This window comes from Oryctolagus cuniculus, chromosome 6 (assembly GCF_051225735.1).
Source record: "Oryctolagus cuniculus isolate XC-2025 breed Fujian yellow rabbit chromosome 6, ASM5122573v1, whole genome shotgun sequence".
NCBI lineage: Eukaryota > Metazoa > Chordata > Mammalia > Lagomorpha > Leporidae > Oryctolagus > Oryctolagus cuniculus.
Genome location: NC_142872.1, coordinates 83,828,679 through 83,848,752, shown reverse-complemented (window position 1 = coordinate 83,848,752; position 20,074 = coordinate 83,828,679). Strand labels below are relative to the sequence as shown.

At 45.6% G+C, this 20,074-nt stretch overlaps 1 protein-coding gene across 4 annotated transcripts in view; it reads right to left on the bottom strand.

The window, feature by feature from the left end:
* The window catches only part of FAM110B (family with sequence similarity 110 member B), a 174,847-nt gene that overhangs the window by 60,187 nt on the left and 94,586 nt on the right, over positions 1–20,074 (bottom strand). For all 4 annotated transcript variants that reach the window (XM_051844495.3, XM_051844496.3, XM_002710506.6 and 1 more), the window contains one exon: positions 15,926–16,012. The gene's annotated coding sequence lies outside the window, so the exon portion shown is untranslated. The remainder of the gene's footprint in view (positions 1–15,925; positions 16,013–20,074) is intronic.

Sequence of the window (20,074 nt, the reverse complement as noted above, 5' to 3'; positions counted from 1 at the left end):
GTGTCCTTGATTAGCTGAGCAGACACCTGGCCATGCCTGCGATGCTCCACCCTCACCAGGCAGACGGCAGCCGTTCAGGGCTGTTTTCTCATCTGCACCAAGTGGGTGGTGTGAGGATTGAGTGAGGAGCCCCAGGTTCACGCTTACAAGGGGGTGAACTCACAGCGATCATTTAGTAAATGTTAAGGAACTGGCAGCACTAACGTTAATGTCAACAAATAGTGTCCTCCACCAGCTCTGGTAGGGAAAACTCAAGGCAGTCTTTGTAAATGATGAGATGGAGCAGGTGGGATGCAGAAGGGAATTCTCTGAAGAGCATCCTGATACCTTTGGCTTTATTTTGAGTTGAAACTAGTTAACTGGAGGATTTCCACTGACTCTTGCTAACATATGAGAAGAGCAGAAACCATATTACAGATGTGTAAAGGATAAATTTTTTTAAAGATGCCGAAGTAAAGAAACTGTTTTTAAAGTAAAAACAGGGGCCGGCGCCGCGGCTCAATAGGCTAATCCTCCGCCTAGCGGCGCCGGCACACCGGGTTCTAGTCCCGGTCGGGGCGCCGGATTCTGTCCTGGTTGCCCCTCTTCCAGGCCAGCCCTCTGCTGTGGCCAGGGAGTGCAGTGGAGGATGGCCCAGGTGCTTGGGCCCTGCACCCCATGGGAGACCAGGAAAAGCACCTGGCTCCTGGCTCCTGCCGTCGGATCAGCGCGGTGCGCCGGCCGCAGCGCGCTGGCCGCGGCGGCCATTGGAGGGTGAACGAACGGCAAAGGAAGACCTTTCTCTCTGTCTCTCTCTCTCACCGTCCACTCTGCCTGTCAAAAAAAAAAAAAAAAAAGTAAAAACAGGTCTTGGTGTCATCTTACTCTGTGCTAAGACAGAGGTGGGAAATGTCTGGCCCTTGGGCCATATAAGGCCTGTAAAATTATTTGGTCTGGCCTGGCCAAGGCAATCTGAGGTGGGACTTGGAATTCAATATATTATAACAGCGTAATTTTTCAGTTGATAATTTTGTATGGCCTGCATATGATGCTGTAACTATCCATGGCCCTTGGCAGAAAACAGGTTCCCCACCCCTGTTCTGAAAAATCTCTTGATCAAATAATAAAAAAGCACTAAGCGAACTTTTTCAAGGAACAACGTTAACTCAGAAGCAAGATGTATCATGAACAAAGCCTCCACAGTACCACTGTTCTATAAAACTCTACCATGGCGTTATTTGCGACGCTTACCGGGTCCTCCCAGTAAGCATCCTTGCAAATTAGTGTAATGATTTTGAACCTTACTTTGATTTTAATCCATTTATCACATCAACTGGAATAATCCCAAAGTAAATCACAACTGCTAAGAGGAAAAAGAGGCACAAGGGAGGGAAAGGCAGTTGGAAAGAAAGCGAGGCCTTTGGGTTCAGATTCTAGCATAGCTGAGCAAACTCAATCAAATTGAAGGCACCCACAAGTCAATTAAAGCACAGAACTCATTAGTGCGACTCTAAGACACCGTGTGTGAAGCACTACACAGGAAGAGGGTCACAGTGAACCAGGAGCATTCATTCCCCATGTACTACGGACACCCAAGGCTGATGAGAAAGTTAGCAGAGAGCTCTGATTTTCTCAGAACTGTCGGAATTAGGGCTTAGCCACTGATGACCTTCAAGTGACAACATATTTCATGATCCTTATGCACTCACGTGCACGAATTCATGTGGATGATGCAAAAAGGCAGATGCTGATCAGAGTGGCTGTGAAGTAAACCCACTCATCTGCGGAGCTTTTTATTTCAGCGGCTCCTGCCCGCCCCTTGTTGGATCACTTGATTGTCGTTCTAAAACTCCAAAGCTGTACTACAGAGTTTTTACCACTGCAAGTGGAATATTCATGGCACTCATCTCCTATCCTGTCAAAAGCAGTATTTATACACGTAAGAATATAAAACTGTTGTAAGCAGGAAAAAATGTCACAGATTTACAAGGGATTGAATTTACAAGTTGAAGCGCATGGGCATCACCTTGGAAGCTCTCTGATCAAAAAGCCAGAATTAAAAGCTGCAAAGGCTGACCTTGCTGGTTTTTGGACAAAATATCACTTGACCATGGAACTGTGGTGATAACTCTTCCCTCGCCTCCTTTCATTGTAAGAATGCTACTGAACCAAGGGCGAAGGCATAAACTCTGAAGTGGCGTTCAGTTTCCTCGTGACTTCCGCACCGATCCTAGTGCACACTATCAATCGAAATCATAAGCCTTTCTCCAGTTTGGGAAATGAGAGGAATATAATTTGGTTTATTCAATTAAGTGTGCATACTCAAAGCACCCCATAAAAACAAGCGTATACAATCCCTCTTCTCAAATCTCTTCCAAGAAAGAAGATAACATGGCCAATGCAGCATAGGAGCAAGAGGAATTCAGATTTCGGAGATTAACTGTGAAACACATGGAGAATTCTGTCTAGAAATGTCATTTTACTGCAGGAGCTCTAGACTAGATAAATGTCTAGAAACATCATTTGAAATTGGGAATTCATCAAGTCAGTAAAATAATGAAGATAGCTAGGGAGTGACTGGGAAGAAGGGAAGATCCTTTGTTTTGCACACGCTCTCACTCTCTGCATGCTGGAAAATGAGAATTAGTTAAGAAACTAAAATTGTGATTACTCTTTAAAATTAATTGTGAAATATTGCTAGTTCTAACATATTAGAACAGGAGTAAAAATAAGTATATTTTGATATTCTGTATATTGTTTAATATATGTTTCATAATAAATTAATTTTCTATTTAATTCCATTTTAGAAGTATCTGTCTGGCCCCTCTAAGCAGTCAAGGGCTAGAAGTAGGGACAAGGGATAGAATCAGGTATTGGCTTGAGTTTTACTACTAGGAGAGTTTCTTGGCCTCACCCAAGAGATACACTTTCGAAAAGCCTCAAGTTAATTCTGTAAGCCAAATCCTAGTTTCCCATTGATAATTTACTCCTGTTTCTATTAATTTCATTGATTTTTAAATTGGAATTGGCCCCTAAGGACTACAGCTTAGAACATAATAAGAATCTTGATGTTTGTTAGGTTTCAAAGTATTTCTTAGCTACACAAGGTTTACCTAAAGCAAAGATGAAGAGGAGCATCAATATGTAAAACAGACAGGTGCAGAATCACTCTGGCTGAAGCAGAGCTTTGCATCTCAATCACCATCATCTATGAAACTCCAAATACTCTAGGAAGCATAGCCTGAAAAATCACTGATGAGTTTAATCTGTTCACTCTACTGATAAACCCAAGAGGGGCTGGTCTTAGCGACAAGTCTAGTTTGGAGCTGTGATGTAGGAGTAGGTGAATGGACTTAAGGCTTGGTTTTTCCTGTTTTGACCTACAGAATGTAGAAGAATCATTTTTCTCTTATATTTCTGTTGCCTCACCAATAAAACTGATATAAAAGTTGTCCACACTCACAAGGCTGTTGAAGTAAATGTGCCTTGTAAAATGGAAAGGCTGAGAAACACACAAATTCCTGCAGTTGCTACTGTATCAGAAACCAGAGAACTAGTGATGGGGATCAAGGCCCAGTGACCTGAGTCTCAGACTGCCACAGGCCCCAGATGATGATGGAGGTGACAGACATCAGCAGAGACGTCTCCTTGGGACCACTATATGATAAACATACCTGACACAGAATGCCAGGTTGGCATCTGTAACAAGTTCTTTTGTTCAGAGAAAGCTTCGGTAAAGTTAATCTGCCAAAGAACACGGTTTCTACATAGGAAGAAAGAATTTCTCTCCAATGCATATGAAGCACTTTGAACCTGAAGCCAGTCCCCCTCGATGCTGGGTGGCTGAAAGGGACCCAGGATCTGCAACCAGACAGCATGGGCTCGAATCTTACCCCGCAACTCCATTTTACGTACAACAGTTACAAGCACAAGTGTTTTTGGGTTTCGGATTCTGGAATATTTGCATATACATAATGAGGTATCTTGGGGAATGGGACCAAAGTTTAAACACAGAATTCATTTATGTTTCATATGCACTTTATACATTTAGCCTGAAGGTAATTTTATATAATATTTCAAGTAATTTTATGCATTCAATAAAGTTTCATGGTGTGGAGTTTGCCACTTGTGGTGTCATATGAGCCCTCAAATGTGTCAGGTTTTGAAGTATTTTGGAATTTCTGATTTTTAGATCAGGGATGTGCTCATTGTGATAAAGGAGATGACACGCATTATATGCTTAATTAATACCAGGACCAGAGCCTAGGAAGTGTCCAATATATACTAAGCAAAGCACTAGTTCCATATGCTTCTACTGGTGCAACATCATGGCAGTCACTACACAGTGGAGCTGTTAGTCCATTAACATTCCACTGTCTTTACTAGGAAACATACCAGAATTGAAACGCACACTTAGTGTATCACCATCTGTCACCGAAAACTGAGGGGCCTGGAAACCACAGGTGGTGGGTGGTGAAGTATTTTGCATATCCCAGCAATACCACATGTGTTTCAAACAGAAGCACCTCTCTCTATGGAACATCCTAGGCAGCACGCAGTGGTCCTACTTACGGATGAGGCCAAGTGCCAATCAAGTGGTAAGTTATTAGCCGGAGACAGAAGAACACTTCAGATGGCACTTCAAAGCAAGGTTTTAGTAGTTTTAAAGATAAGATACCAACTGGATGCAAATGTCTAGTAATCATAAAATGCTCTGAACTATGGTTGTTGTATTTAAAATTAGTAAGCTAGTGCAAACATGGATAATGTCAAGTACCATTACTAAGGTACAATGAGGAACCCTAAAATGGTGCAGATTCGGCATAAAATGTTTTCAAGTGATCTCTTAATTTTCTGTTTCTTAATGGGAGATTTGGAGTTACATATTCATGTAATTCTTCTTTATTGGACTTAGCATGCTTTAATAGAATGCTTAATGACTTAATGACCAATGGCTGTTAAAAATATGAAAGATGCCTTCCAAGCCACGAAATGAGGCCATTTACTTTGGGTCAATGCTCTTGTGGACTGCCTCAGGAGAGCTGAAGATTTGGCTGTCCCGAGACCACTGCACACAGGCAAACGCAGTGTTCAGAGAGCCAGTGCCCAGGACTGCAGTGGGGAATGAACCACAGCTCAGAAGCAGGATGCAGCATGTTACATAACAGGCGAACGTCCTGTGGAAGGTTCAAGGTAGAAAAATCAGACATCTGGAGGAGGCGGGCAGCGAACAGCCTTAAAATCCTTTCTAAATAAATACGCCAGGTGTTTTGCAGGAACATTCCTTGTCCTCCTTCAAAAGGAAGGTGACCTTTGCTGACCAAGTTCAACACATGCATCCTCTGGTACTAGAAGCCCAGAGAGTCAAATTCTTCAATGCAAACTCTAAATGGGTCAGCTTTTCAAGACTTTCTGGTTGGTTAAATGGAGAGGTACGATCCTTCTCTGAGAAAAGGTTTCCCTGCCCCACCTGACACCCCCCCCCCGAAAAACTACAGCATGAAGGACAAATAAATAAGAGAGTAAAGAGAGGAAGCCCTGCCTTTTCCTTGCTTTTGCTGTCTGCTGCCAGGTTCACAACAGGGACGCAGAGGCAGGAGTGAGGCAGAGCACACAGGAAGTACGGCTCTGTCTGCTCTGGCCCCCTGTGCACCTGTAAGGGAGTGTCTGGAGGGAGGGTCCTGGAGGGGTGCAAGCTGAAAGCTGCTCCTCCTCGTGCTGTGCTTAAAACCGAATGCAGCTTGGTGAGAATATTTGCCATCATTCTCTTAGTAATGCTACAAAACCTCTGCTGGTGCCTGACAGCAACCTCTTGAGACCTATCCAAGTGAATGGCTTAAGAGTGAAGCTTCGGGGCCAGTGCTGTGGCACAGTGGGTTGACGCCCTGGGCTGAAGCGCCGGCATCCCATATGGGTGATGGTTCAAGACTCGGCTGCTCCACTCCCGATCCAGCTCTCTGCTATGGCCTGGGAAAGCAGTAGAAGATGGCCCAAGTCCTTGGGTCCCTGCGCCCACGTGGGAGACCTGGAAGAAGCTCCTGGCTCCTGGCTTCAGTTCGGCACAGCTCTGGCCATTGTGGCCAACTGGGGAGTAAACCATTGGATGGAAGACCTCTCTATCTCTCTCTGCCTCTCCTCTTTCTGTGTAACTCTGACTTTCAAATAAATAAATAAATCTTTAAGAGTGAAGCTTCTATGTGCAGCACAGAGAGGAAGGGCCTATGTGGCATTCTTTTTTCCAGTGAAAAGTCTAGTTTCAAAAGCTGAGGCTTGGGGCCAGCATTGTGGCATAGCCTTTAAGCTGCTGCCTGCAGTGCCAGTATCCCACAGGAGCACCAAAAGTCCCAGTTACTCCACTTCTGATCCAGCTCTCTGCTCATGCACCTGGGAAAGCAGTGGAAAATGGCTAAAGTTCTTAGGTCAGCACCCACATCGGAAACCCAGAGGGATTTTTTGGCTTCCACCCAGCCCAGCCCTGGCTGGTGCAGTCATTTGGGGAGTGAATCAACAGATAGAAGATCTTTCTGTGTGTGCATGCTCGCTCTCTCTCTCTCTCTCTCTCCCTCTAACTCTTTAAAATAAATAAATCTTTAAAAACACACTGAAGCTTAAGCCCACTACTGTTGGAAGGAAGGAAGGAAGGAGAGCATACAGAATGCTATAAAAATCACTTAAATGGCCAGTGCCGTGGCTCACTAGGCTAATCCTCTGCCTTGCGGCACCGGCACACCGGGTTCTAGTCCCGGTCGGGGCACCGGATTCTGTCCTGGTTGCCCCTCTTCCAGGCCAGCTCTCTGCTGTGGCCAGGGAGTGCAGTGGAGGATGGCCCAAGCACTTGGGCCCTGCACCCCATGGGAGACCAGGATAAGTATCTGGCTCCTGCCATCGGATCAGCTCAGTGTGCTGGCTGCAGGGCGCCGGCCGCGGCGGCCATTGGAGGGTGAACCAAAGGCAAAGGAAGACCTTTCTCTCTCTCTCTCTCTCTCTCTCTCTCTGTCACTGTCCACTCTGCCTGTCCAAAAAAAAAAAAAAATCACTTAAATGAGAAGTGAAATTGAAATGAGAAACTCTTGACACTTGGAGGTCAACTGCCAGTGAAATGATGCTTCAAACAGTGTTTTAGGTGAGGAGCACACCATCAGTACACTGGGTGAACTCCTATTTCCCTCCACCATATGGTACACGATTCAAATGGCAGCCAGGGAAGTGCTGGTCACAGCCCTCACAGGAGCCTAGACCCTCAGGGAGGGCCCCAAGGCTTCTGAGAACACATCGGACCACTGGGCATCTCCTAAGTGTAGAACCAAAGACCTGAAGACGGTCCCGTAGTGTGAGCATTCGGATGCCACAGACTTGAGCCGTCAAGGAACTCGCCACAGCATCCATTCGTGCAACCAAGGCTTCCAGCCTGCCTGAAACTGATCAGTTTCCAGAGCTCCTCGACACTCTTTTCACTTCTGATCACAGCACTCAGAGTTGCCCTCCTTCTCAAAATGACTTTTCAAATAGGCGGTTTTCATCTCTTCTGAGAAATGACTGAGAATGTTGGCATCTTAGGGTAGGAAAGCTTCTTAACCCTCATTTAACTACATGTGTATGGGGTTTGTGTGTGTATATATATATATACACACACATATATATTAATTAATTAATTAATTAATTAAATACAGCATTTTTATTTTTACTTGAGAGACAGATGACAGGGCTCTCATGCACTGGCTCACTCCCCAAATGCCTGCAATAACTAGAGTTGGGCTGGTACAAAAGCTGGGAGCCAGAAACTCAACCTGGATCCCCCACATGAGTGGCAGGAACCCAATTACTTGAGCCATCACTTCTGCCTTTCAGGGTCTGCACTAGCAGGAAACCAGAGTCGGGAAGGCAGAGCCAGATTCAAACCCAAGGTCTCCAACACAGGATGCAGGTGTCTGCCCCGCAGATGTCTCTTTGCTGGAATGAAGACTGCATTAACACACTGGACGGGAACCAAGGCAAACTGTGAGCAGTGGGGACAGGCCATGGCTGTACTCTTCACCAGCCCCGATGTGTGATCTTCTGAGGTGGTACCTCCCCCAAATTCCAGAATGAAGGCACTTATTGGAGTTAACCACAAATAACTGAACCTCTGACTGGGAATTCTTAGGGAACAATCAATTTGAGCTAAAAAACAAAATTGTATGCAACCTGAATTCTGTTAACAAAAAACTGCATTTTAAATGCGGTTGAAGAGAGCAGATTTAAGGAGCCTTTTTCATAAAACTAATTGTGCCTTGATTACTCCCTCTTTTGACTAAAGTTTAAGCCCAAATGCTTCTAATTGTATACCATGACATCCAACTATGATAAAATCTAAGCAACTCAATTTTTTTCTCCTTTTCTGTTTCTGATTTTATTTTCTCCTTGCTTTTTTCCCACTAGTATATCTCTCTGTCTTTCAAGGAAGTCCTGCTGCTATGTCTTATATCTGAAGATGCTGCCATCAGGGCTGGTGAGAGGCAGTGATTAAAAGGGCAGATAAGGGCAGGTACATGGCAAGATGTTAAGATACCACTTGTGAAGCCTGCATTCAAATCAAAGTGCCTGGGTTCGAGTCCTGGCTCTGCTTCCTATCGCAGCTTCCAGCTAATGTGCACGCTGAGAGGCAGCAGGTATGGCTTAAGTACCTGGGTCCCTGATACCCATGTGAGAGACACACATGGGGTATCTGGATCTTAGGTTCACAGCCCTGGCTGTTGCAGGCAAGTGGAAAGCGAACCAGCAGATGAGAGATCTTTGTCTACCTGTCTCTCTCTCTCTCTCTCTGCTTTGCAAATAATAAATCCAAAAGGCAGATGAGGAACATATAGTGATTTTCATATGCATAAAAAACTTCCAGTCTTATTAAATTCCGCAAACATTTTTAATTCTCTTTAATTACAAGTATCTGTGTTGGATTCTAAATTAAAGTCAGAGTTAAAAGATTCCCTCCTTCAAGGTGCAGAAAATCTATTAGGACAAAGCAGAAGAATTTGCCAGGATGTTAATTCATGTGACCCTCATATATGCACACACCACAACATGTACATGACTGTGTTCTTGGAGTCATAAGGGACTCTGAATACACAGATGGAAATCCTGAGTGAGTGGAGATGTAAGGATAAGAGGCGTTCCTTTACCCGGGAGAGTTAGCCTGAAGTGGGCTCCACAAACCAGGAAAACTGTAATCCTGTTTCTACTTGCAGTGTTCTGCGCTGTCTGGGGTTTGTGCTTCCCTCTGGAGGAGATGCTAGTTATTTTCCTCTAGACTATGTTTTCCCCTTGCCCATTAAGATGTCACTCTAGGAATAGGCATCAGCCACACTGGCTTAAGTCACTGCATTTGATGACCACATCCCATATCTAAGTATCTGGTTTGAATCCCAGATATTCTTTTTTTTAAGTTTATTTATTTGAAAGGCAGAGTTACAGAGAGAGAGATAGAGAGATCTTCCATCCATTAGTTCACTCCCCAAATGGCCGCAACAACCAGAGCTGGGCCAGGTTGAAGTCAGGAGTCAGGACCTTCATCCAGGTCTCCCACATAGGTGCAAGGGCCCAAGCACTTGGGCCATCTTCTGCTGCTTTCTTAGACCATTAGCAGGAAACTGGACTGGAAGTGGAACAGCCAGGACATGAACTGGCACCCATATGAGATGTCAGCATTGTAGGCAGTAACTTCACCTGCTGTACCATAGTACGGTCTCGATACTCTTCTTCTGATCCCCTTCTTGCTAACGCATGCCCTGGCGGATGATGGCTCAAGTACTAGTGTCCCTGCCACCCATGTGGGAGACCCAGATAGAATTCTAGGCTCTTGGCTTTAGTTTGGCCCAGCCTTGATGTTGCTGCATCTGGGAAGTGAATCAGGGGATACACTCTCTGCCTCTCTGCCTTTCAGGTAAAATAAAAATACGTAACTTCTAAAAGTTTTAAAAGATGTCACTCGGAGCCAGCACTGTGGCTCAGTAGGTCAAGCTGCCACCTGTGATGCCAGCATCACATACAACCACCTGTTCCAGCCCCAGCTGCTCCACTTCTGTTCTAGCTCCTTGCTAATGCACCTGGCGAAACAGCAGACCTGGGAAAGCAGTGGAAGACAGGCCCAAGTGCTTGGGCTTCTATAACCCACATGAGAGATTCAGAGTTCAAGGCTCCCAGCTTTTGCCTGGCCCAGTCCTGGCCATTGCAGCCATTGGGGAGTAAATCAGTGAATGGAAGGTCTCCCTCTCTCTCTGCCTTTCAAATGAATAGATCTTTAAAAAAAAAAAAAAAAAAAAAAAAAAGATGTTGCTCTACTATAGGCATTTAAGAACAGACATCAGCTTTCCACTCAGTGTGACTGAATGAATTTTTTTTTTCATGCAGGACTCCCAGGGCTGGTGAATGACGTTATCCCTCAGTCAGGAAGCTCATTAATCAGTCCATGAGACAGTGCTGATGCTACAAAACAGGCTGAAAGCCCCTATAGGCTGAGAGCCTTCGCCTCCGATCTCCCAGCTTGGGCTACACTGAACAGACAGCCCCTCACACTGGAGAGCCCGAGTTTTATGGAAAATTTCAAAGTAAATTCACAATTTGAGAGGTAACATTCAAGGGTATTTCAACAAGCTAGTGGAACATGGAATTAAAAGGTAAGTTTATTTAGCAGCAAAAAACTGGACATCCATGTATAACACAGATGTTCACAAAGTTCATGAAAAACTGCCTATTACAAAAACACAAGACATGCATTTCAAAGCATTTGCACTGAAAGTAATTCATCTTTTAATTCCATTTTCCATGAACTTTTGGAGGTACTCACATATGAATGCTTAAATAAAGCAAAGGATAAAAGGATAATTTTAAAACTACTTACAAGCATACATGATATATATTAAAATGTAAAGAAATATCTTCTATGAATTTTGTTAATGAATAACTGGGTAAATGAATGGAAAGAATTCTTAGAGTCTGTTCAAAAAAATTTAAAGAAAAATTGACTTTAAATGGGCCTTAAAGAAACTCCAGGGCTTTAGGAGGCAAGAATCAAATTGTAAGGATTCCACAGAGGAGTAATGTATACAGAGTGAGCAGCCCTAATCTAGAAATCCAAAATCTCAAACTTTCTGAGTGCCAACCTGATGCCCTACATGGAAAATTCCATAAGATGAAACTTTGCTTCATACGCAAAATTATTTTTTAAAAAACATTGTATAACATTGTCTTTGGGCTATGTGTACAAGAAGCATATGAAACATAAATGAATTTTAGGTTTAGACTTGGGTTCCATCCCTAGGATATCGCACTATAGATATGCAAATCCAAAGAATTCTGCTGGTTCCAAGCACTGTGCATCAGGGATGCTCAACAGGGACTGAATTTCAGTAAGTGTGGAGAACCCAGAACAGAGGTGGCTGGCGAATCTTAATTTAATCGATAGGAAAGTGGGAGAAGCAAGGTTTTGGAGCAGGGAGGTAACAGGATGAGAAGAGTGTTTGGAAGAGAGTTTTCCGCTCACTGGATGGACTGGCGTGAGAGCAGAGATCCAAGGGATGTGGCCGGCATGCAGCTAAGTTGGTGCTAGAGAAGTCTGTAGTTGAAGAGGGGCTGTGCCAGCACACAGGGAGGAAAGGTCAACACAGCATCGTAACAGTCACTTGGCGAGGATTCATCCCCGCGGCAGGCAGGCTCTTCCATGACTGTCACACTGAAGGCTGACTCTCTTTGGCCAAGGATGATGCTCTGCTTGAGTTTAACTGTGTTCTACAGAGGGGCATGAATGTGGCCTAGTGGTTAAAATGCTGCTTAGGATGGCAGTATCACACAGCAGAGTGCCTGGGTTCAAATCCAGCCTGCCTTCCAGATTCCAGCTTCCTGCTAATGCAGACCCTGGAGGCAGCAGCTGATGGTTCACATAGTTGGGTCCTTGCTACTCATGTGAGATCTGGACTGAGTCTCTGGCTCCTGGCTTTGGCCTCAAGCCACAGCAGGGATTTAGGGATTGAACCAACCTGTGGGGAGCAGCCCGGACTGGACTGAGTTACTGGAATTAAGACTTATTCTATGCATCTGCTCTCCCACAATATGGCGCTGGGAGAGAAGTAAACAGCTTCCGCACAGCTGCCTCCAGTTCAACCAATAAACTGTAGGACTTGCTCCTGATTGGAGAGCAGCGTACTCGGCGTGTGGGCAGCCGAGTTAGGATTGGCGGAGGAGGACTATAAAGGAGGAGAGAGACGGCATGCACCAGGAACATCTAAGGGGAACATCTAAGGGGAACACCTGTGCAGCCCCCGAGAAGAGCCGGCCGGCGGTGTGCCGCTCCCCTGCGGAAGTGGGGAATGTGGCCAGGGGGAACTGCCCTTCCACGGAGGTGGAAGGGATAGTAGCCAACCCGGGAAGAACCAGCAGCAAGCCCGGGGAGAGCCGAGCAGACAGAAGGACAGCGCAGGGTCCTGTGTCGTTCCTCCATGAAGACGGGGAGCGACACAACCAATGGGAGCTTTCTCTCTCTCTCTCTCTCTCTGAACCAACCAATGAGAGCGCGCTCTCTCTCTCTCTCTATTAAATTAAAAAAAAAATCTTTTTAAGCATCCTATAGAAAACCTAGACCTGTGGAGCAAAGGTAAAGGCAAATGAAGAGTATTTCAGGACAGTGGTAGACCAGCACTCTGAGAAGTTGAGAGTAAACGTCCAACAGCACCCACAGACCACGCAAGGAGGGCAAAGGTGCTGTCTCTCCCCTGATGAAGAGGGTTATTTCTCAAAGGAAAATAAATGCACACTAAGAATATTTTCAAGGTTTTCTATCACATCCTTGAAGACAGATTCATTTCAAAAATACGGACTATTTAACAAGGTTTTATCCTACTTAATGGAAGAGAGAGGTCACTAAGCAGAGGTCTGGACGAGCATGGAGCACCACGTCTCCCCCGGCCTCTCAGAGCACCTGACCCTTTTCCCCACTCACACCTGGAAATGGGAGCAGACACCGGACAGGGAGGGAAGAGACAGGGAGGTGCTGAAACTCCAGCTTATCTCTGGGCAGAGCTGCAGTCACGGTGCACGTCCTTCTCTCCAATATGGGTGCTGGGTGCTCTCCAGTCTCTATCTCTCATTCCTCGACTTTTTTTTTTTTAAAGACTTATTTATTTTTATTTGAAAATCAGTTACACAGGGAGAAGAGAGGCAGAGAGAGAGACAGAGAGAGGGAGAGGGAGAGGGAGAGAGAGAGAGAGAGAGAGAGAGGTCTTCCATCCGATGGTTCACTCCCCAATTGGCCACAATGGCCGGAGCTGTGCCTATCTGAAGTCAAGAGCCAGGAGTCTCTTCCGGGTCTCCCATGTGGGTACAGGGACCCAAGGACTTGGGCCATCTTGTACTTCTTTCCCAGGCTGTAGCAGAGAGCCGGATCAGAAGTGGAGCAGCCAGGTCTCCAACCGGTGCCCATATGGGATGCTGGGGCTTCAGGCCAGGGTGTTAACCCGCTGCACCACAGCGCCGGCCCCTCCTTGACTTTTCTGTCTCTTCCCTTCTTTGACTACTTGAAGACTTTGCTGGTGTCTGTGGAATCACCCTAATACCCCACCAGTCATCCATGTTTCCCTGTAATCTTCCCCCTTGCCTAACTTCCTGTGGTCAACTTTCCCATTGCATTGATAAGGACCCTGTCATTACGAAGGAATCAACTGTCAAGGCTCCACTGGGGATTCATCAGAAGAGTTTCGGGTAGACTTCAGCTTCCCACTCACTGTGTGTCTAACCACGCAGCAACCTCTGGAGTCCCACATCCCTCATCTGCACAATGAGGATTCAGGGCCAGTGATGACGACAGATGAACCATTCAGGTCTCTGGCACAGTCACGGGGCAGTCTTTTCACACAGAACTGCCTCAACCCAACCACCTTTCCTTTCGTTTCTTCCTCTTGTTTTTTTTAAGAAAACCAGTCTCCATACTCACAGTGACTCATTAAAGCATTAATAAGTAACAACAACTAACAACAGCAGAGCAATGCACACGTAGTATCACAGGATTTGTCTTTGGTTTGATGAAAACAGAACATTGAAAACATGCCAACGAGCTTAATTGATAACTTAGTGTTTCAAATCATAATCATTCTTGAACTTCATAATAAATGTGTATGAAATCCTCAAACTCTTGAATCTCTCGAACAATGGGCACTAAAATTCTCAAATATAATAGAATTACACTTTCTGGAATATCAGAGTAGTCTTCATTAGGAAAGGAATTCTCTCTGTAGCCATGCTTGTAGCAGCCTGTTTAATTTTTGTGAATAAGAAGAAAACATTAAAACTCCTAGTTTTGGGTTCGTGTTGGAGTACAGCTGGATAAGCCACCCCCTGCAATGTCAGCATCCCATAATGTGCCAGTTCAAATCCTGACTGCTCCACTTCAGATACAGCTCCCTGCCAATGTGCCTGGAAAAGCAACAGAAAATGACCCAAGTGCTTGGGCCCCTGCCAACCATGTGGGAGACCCAGATGGAGTTCCAAGCTCCTAGTTTCAGCCTGCTCCAGGTCTGGCTGTTGAGGCCATTTGGGGTGTGAACCAGCAGAGAGAAGATCGATCTCCTTCTCTCTTCCTGTGTCTCCCTCTCTCTCTGTAACTCTGCCTTTCAAATAAATGAAATCTTTATTTTAAGTCGAAACTCCTAATTTCTTTTCCTAAGAATGTCCTTCCCTCCCCCATTTTGTTTAAAAGCATAGCAGGCAGACTGGCTCCAGTGGACTGCGTGGTGGACCGCATCACCATGGCCCACTTTCCCCATTCCCTCTGGAGACCTGGTTCAAGGTCAGGTGAAGTGGCCTCAGAGGACCCACACCTGACCCTACTGGGGAACCTGAGCTCTGAGTCATTCTCCGGCAAAGTGCTGACCTGGGAAAGTCAGCGCTGCTGGTGTGAAAGGAAGATGAGCCGGGGCAAGAACAAATCACTTGTCATGGAGGGCCAGCATTAGGAAATCTCAGATGGGGAAAGAAAGGTGTCCAGGGAAAACTAGCACATGCTTTGTTGGAGACCATTGAACACCAAAGAAAGGCACAAGGGTTGTTAGGGCTCCCAGCGATCTCTCTCCAGTCTCTGGCACTCGCAGCATCAAGAGCAAAAACCGGTCCCATAGAAGTTTTGAAAAAGGAAACTTTCAAGGAGAAACTGACTTTATCATCTACTTAAGTTTGATTAAGATAACAAGAAGCCAAACACAAAGGGAGCTTCTAGTTTATTTCCTGCAACTGCAATCACATGAACAGGGCCTAGGGATCAGTGTTTGTGAATTCCTTTCAAAACCACTGGCACATACATTTCTCAGGAAGTTTCAAGTGTTAAGATGATTAAATTCAAAAAAGTTTGGCCGCAAGAACATTACAGGTCATTTTCTTTCATGCCTCCATGTCTTTTTCCGGTCACCTTAAACAAGAGGCCACTTTAAAAAAAAAGACCCGGCTGAACCTTTAAATACTGACAGCTTCAATGCCCATGTGGAGATCCCCCTGCCCTTGCTACTGACCCCACCCCCAACCACAGAACATTCATGGAAGTGTCACCATGTTTAGTGTTTCAGTTGTCTTCAAATCAAATGTGCGTTAACAGAGGCATTTCAAATACCTGGGAGATTTACCGATAAACAGAACAGAGCATACAACAAACAGTAACATGCAGAATATTCTAGAAGGTGCACCCACAGTACCTTGGAACAGCAAATCATCATCCCTGGCACCCTGGTCCTGGCAGGGACCTCGGAACGTCAGAGTTTTCTTCTCTATCTCTTTCTTTCTTTTTTTGAAGCTTTTTTTTTTGTTCCAATTTTTCTGATTTTTTTTTCTTGCCAGGTAGCAAAAAGGCTCTTTGCCTTATTATAACAATGACACAGGTTTTTCAGAGAATCAATACCTCTGCTCAGAATGAATCAAAGCAAAGCGGTACACTCACCTGGGAAGGGAAGGGATATTCCAGGGACGTAAGCAGAGGTCACAGGGAAGTCTTCCTTTCTTAAAGTTGCCTCCGCAGAAGGGAAAGCTAAAAACAGGAAAAAATGATTACTATAGCTCTTCTACTTGACAAAAATAGGCATGCATGCATTACATACCTTTAACAACAGAAAATGGTAATTCCTTTAAAATTTGTATCAATACATTATTTTTAAAAAAAGAGACAGCCAACACAGCAGTAAATGAAAATGCATTCATTTTTACCCCTTCATTAGAAGCAGTGTTTTGCTTACTTCAGCTACTGTTTTTCCTTTAAAGGAGGCACTTAACCATCGCAGACTATAGACATAGAAGACTATAACAACAAGTTGTGAAGTCATATCAAATAGCATTTCGCACAAACGTCATCTCACTTCCAGGACTGTGACAGAGTGCTGGCATTTCAAAGGGCCTTGGGGCCCAGCTGGTCTCCACCAGCCAGGGACGAGGCAGGTGAGGGCTCCATGGGCACCACTGCGCTGCCCTGGGCACAGCTTCTCAGGGCTCCATGGGCACCACTGCGCTGCCCTGGGCACAGCTTCTCAAAGCCATAGCAGCACCTTTCATCTGTACTCTGCTCCCAAGCAAGAAACCATTCATTCCTTTATTCAACAGGTACCACCCAAGCACTTTGATGAACTGTTAAAGGCCCTGGAGGTTAAGATAAAAATCTGTGGCCTTATAGGAGTTTACATTCCAAAGAGAGGAGACTGACACAAATACAGCAGATAGAACTGAGATGACTCCATTGGAGCAAAACCCTGAAGGCATTGTCGGAACAAGCCACAGGCTGTTTGGGCAACAGATTCCAAGAGAGGGAGAGGCCAGGATCAAAACTCTCCTGCTGAGCAAGAAGCAGGAGGCCAGTGTGGCTGGGGGAGGGGTTGGAGGAGAAGGGTGGATGCCAGGTGGCAATGGAGGAGCACAGCCGTGGAAAGCAGGTGGCGTGGAAAGCAGGGGGTGGGGACAGCGAGCCCTGAAAGCCAGAGCCTGAGTACTGAAAAGGTGGGCAGAACAGAAGCTGACCTGGAAAGAAGGAATCAAGGGACAGGAGCACAGCAGAAGGGACAGCAAGGTCAGGTCTGCAGCTCTGAAGGGGAATGCTTCCAATTCAGTCAGTGGGGTGGGGTTGGTAGAGGCTGCTCAACCCCCAAGGGGTGCAAAAATAAGCGTGGAAGCCCAGCTAGGGTAGTGCAGAATGGCAGGTGCCCCAACTGTAGCCAGGAAGAAGCAGAAATGCAGTGTCTTGTTTCCACGTGGAGAATGAACTGCTGGCAAGCACTCCTGCAAATACCTGACCCCTAAAGAGGACGCTTCCTGCAAATTTGGCAAGAAGATTTAAGAGATCTCGGAATCCAATTTAATGTGTAAGAAAAGCAGATGCCTTAATCAAGGCAAGGTGAAATCCAAGCCCAGATTGGACAAGCCTGTCTCTCACAAGCACATAGGAAAATTGATGACTTTTCAAAGTCTACAGGCAAATTCCTGGCAAAGCAAACAGTTCCAAAAGTAATCCCGAAATTACCAAGAGTACAACAGTAAGGGAAGTATTTTGTGGTCCCCCCCAAGATGCATTTCAAAGTTGTCCGATATATGTTTGAAAAGTTTCAAATCCCACATGCCACAAATGTATTAAAAATACAAACATTTCCACCCAATGATCCAGTGCGCGCGCTCTGAGAGGAGTCATTAGCGTGAAGGAGACAAATGATCCTTTGCATTGATTATATGTCAGAAATCAGATGTCACGACAAAACCCTGAAACACGAGACACGTCTGTGGCCACACTGCTCCCACGTAACCCTAGAAGCAGTGGATGTGTCAAGATGGGTGGGCATGGGCATTTGGGGCAGCAGCGAAGGCAGCAGTTGGGATACTCGCACCCCATAGTGGAGTGCCAGGGCTCTAGTCCCAGCTCCACTCCTGATTCCAGCTTCCTGCTGAAGCTTCCCTGGGAGGCGGCGGGTGATGGATCAAATAGTTGGGTCCCTGCAACCCACGTGGGAAACTCTGATGGAGTTTCCTGCTAGAGGCCTGTGCCCTGGTTTGCCCTGGCTGTTGTAGGCATTCGGAAAGTGAACTACAAGATGAGAGCGCTCTCTCTCTCTCTCTCTCTGTCTCTCCCCCCTCTTTCTCTCTCTCCGTCTGTGTCCCTGTCTGTCAAATAAATGAGTTTTAAAAGTCATAGCAGGCGGGCCGGCGCTGCGGCTCAATAGGCTAATCCTCTGCCTGCGGCGCCAGCACCCCCCAGGTTCTAGTCCCGGTCGGGGCGTGAGATTCTGTCCCGGTTGCCCCTTTTCCAGGCCAGCTCTCTGCTGTGGCCCAGGAGTGCAGTGGAGGATGGCCCAAGTCCTTGGGCTCTGCACCCGCATGGCAGACCAGGAGAAACACCAGGCTCCTGGCTTCAGATCAGTGCGGTGCGCCAGCTGCAGCGCGCCAGCCGTGGCGGCCACTGGAGGGTGAACCAACGGCAAAAGCTCTCTCTCTCTCACTGTCCACTCTGCCTGTCCAAAAAAAAAAAAAAAAAAAAAAAGGTCATAGCAGGCAACAGTGACTAGTGACTGGGATCGGTACCATCTCTCTCTTAGGGCCTTTCCTGGCACCCCCTTATCCCCCTTTCTAAAGAACAGGTGGTTCTTGCTCGGTATCACAGCAAGCTAAGTGTCCACATCTGCTCCTTGAATTCTTATTATTAGCATATGTGGATTTCCAATGTTTTGCACCAAAATAAATTTATCTTTTAATTCCATTTTCCCTGACCTTTTAAATGTGCTCCTGTTTATTTAGCTGTCTCTCTTCCTCAGTAAGCACTTCTTGCAGGAAGGGCCTGTGCCTTCTCTCTTTCTCTCCATAAAGCTTAGCACAAAGCTGGCACATGGAAAGTGCCGTTGATTACAGAATAAAGCAATGAAAGAAAAATAAATAACTGCACTTACATTTAAATATTTTCCAGTGCAGGCAACTGTAAGGATGACTGACCCTGAAATATTTATCAATTGCTGATGACAGCTCTCTCCCAGTTCTTTCAAGATGCTCAAATGATCAGCCCCACAGTCACTCGTGGGTGTTACCTTAGAACTCTGCCATCCAACACCATGCACTACCCATTACTCCTGGTTTTTAAGATTTATTCATTTATTTTAAGATTTTATTTTAAAGATTTATTTAAGATTTATTTATTTATTTATTTGAAAGGCAGAGTTAAAAAGACAGAGGCAGAGAGCAAAAGAGGTCTTCCATCCACTGAATCACTCCCCAATTGGCCGCAACAGTCACAGCTGGGCTGATCCAAAGCCAGGAGCCAAAAGCTTCCTCTGGGTCTCCCATGCGAGCGCAGGGGCCCAAGAACTTGGCCCATCTTCTACTGCTTTCTCAGGCCATAGCAGAGAGCTGGATCAGAAGTGGAGCAGCCAGGACTCGAACTGGCAGCCATATGGGATGCCAGCACTAAGGGCGGCAGCTTTACCCGCTACGCCACAGCACCGGCCTCCCATTACTCCTTTATTACAATTGTCTTTCACATCTCACCCAGCCCAGCAGCTTTACAGCACCTCCACGCAACATGGAAAGACTTTCAGTTTTTAAGCTGAATACTACTTTTCCTGCTGTGATGCTACGAGAGTACTTGAAAAAGTTTGTAGAAAAATGGAACTAAAAGATAAGTTTATTTTGGCACAACAAAATGTTTGAAACCCATGTATACACGGAAATGGGATCTTCAAAAAATTCATGGAAAATGTCTACTATACAAGCACAATGCATATTTTTAAAGTTTTTTACATCAAAATAAACATCTTTTAGTTCCAGTTTTCGTGAACTTTTTGAAGTAGAAAAAACAGAAAGTTGTCACAACAGATAGTTTTTAGTTGTTTTTTTAAATTTTCATTTTACTTGAAAGGCGGGGAGTCACAGAGTCAGAAAGATAAGAGATCTTCCATCCAGGGTTCACTCCCCAGATGCTGGCAACAGCGAGGGCAGGGCCAGGGTGAAGCCTGGAGCCAGAATTCAGTCTGAGTCTCCTATGTATGCAAAAGGGACTCAAGTACTTGAGCTATCATCTGCTGCTTCCCCGGGTACACGCAAGCAGGAAGCTGGATTGGAAGTGGAGGAG